The following is a 1,318-nucleotide window of genomic DNA, read 5'->3' on the forward strand; positions in this document are numbered from 1 at the left end:
GATTCTACTCCCACCTATTAAATTATTCTGAGTCACTACCATGAGAGTACTACGGTAGTTTACAGCACAAACTTTTTATAAGAGAAAATTTTTTGGAGACTATTTAAAATTCTGTAATCAATAAAAAAGAGAAATCCATAGACATTAACCTTCAATCACAGATGGCAAATTAAACAGTATGTTGAATTGAAATTGAAGCCAGATTCAATCAACATTATTATATGACTTCATTTAAAGCAATTGCTGTGTTCCTTTAAAATTCTGTAGGCTTAAATCACAATTTAACAGCATGACTAATGCTATACCAAAGACTCAAAAGCAAAGTTTTTATAAAGGGAGAGAAATGACAGCTATAAATTTAGTGTGGTTCAAAAAATTCAGCAAAATAATTGTACCCCTCTAAGATTACATTACATGTTATCTTAGAGTGAATATAATCATAACTTATTTAAATTATAATGTATAAACACTTAAACTTCTAGGACAGGTTTGGCAATGGGAAGAAGATCGAAAGATAATAGATTTGGTTTGGGAAGTGCTGATGGACTCCTAGAACAATACCAGGTGGTATTAAAGTGATTTAATAGGAGACAGTGGATTGAGTTACTAATATGTAAATAAATAGTACCAGCAGTACTTTATCTGTAACTCTAACCTCTATCACCCGTACTCTTACCTCCTTCTCCTCCTCCTTCCATATATACACACAAGTTGATGAATTAGAAAGAAGAATCATAACTTCATATGTTCATCTTTCAAAACAAAATCCTACATAAAAGAAATGGGGCCAGGAGCTGGGCTCACGCCTGTAATCTCAGCCCTTTGTGAGGCCATCGTGGGAAGATTGCTTGAGGCCAAGAGCTGGAGACCAGCCTGAAAAACACAGCAAGACCTCGTCTCTGTAGAAAATAGAAAAATTAGCTGGCCGTGGTGGCATGCACCTGTAGTCCCAACTACTAGGGAAGCTAAGGCAGGAGGATCACTTGAGCCCAGGATTTTAGGTTGCAGTGAGCTATGATGATGCCACTGCACTCCAGCCAGGCAACAGAGCAAGACCTTGTCTCAAAAAAAAAAGGAAAGAATAAAAAGAAAAAGAAATGGGTAGTAGCTGGGTAGTTCGTACATGCATGTAAAGCCTGTTCTTCGAAGTGCACAGTTATCTATTCTTTTTTGGAAGGTATTAGATTCTTATGATTTATTACTAACTCATAATGGAATATTATGGAGCCATTTAAAATTCATTTTTAAGGACATTTATTAACATGAGGAAAGATCACACTAAAGTTTAAATGAAAAATACTACAATGCTGTAAATGTT

Source organism: Propithecus coquereli, unplaced genomic scaffold (assembly GCF_000956105.1).
Source record: "Propithecus coquereli isolate 6110/MARCELLA unplaced genomic scaffold, Pcoq_1.0 Scaffold48, whole genome shotgun sequence".
NCBI lineage: Eukaryota > Metazoa > Chordata > Mammalia > Primates > Indriidae > Propithecus > Propithecus coquereli.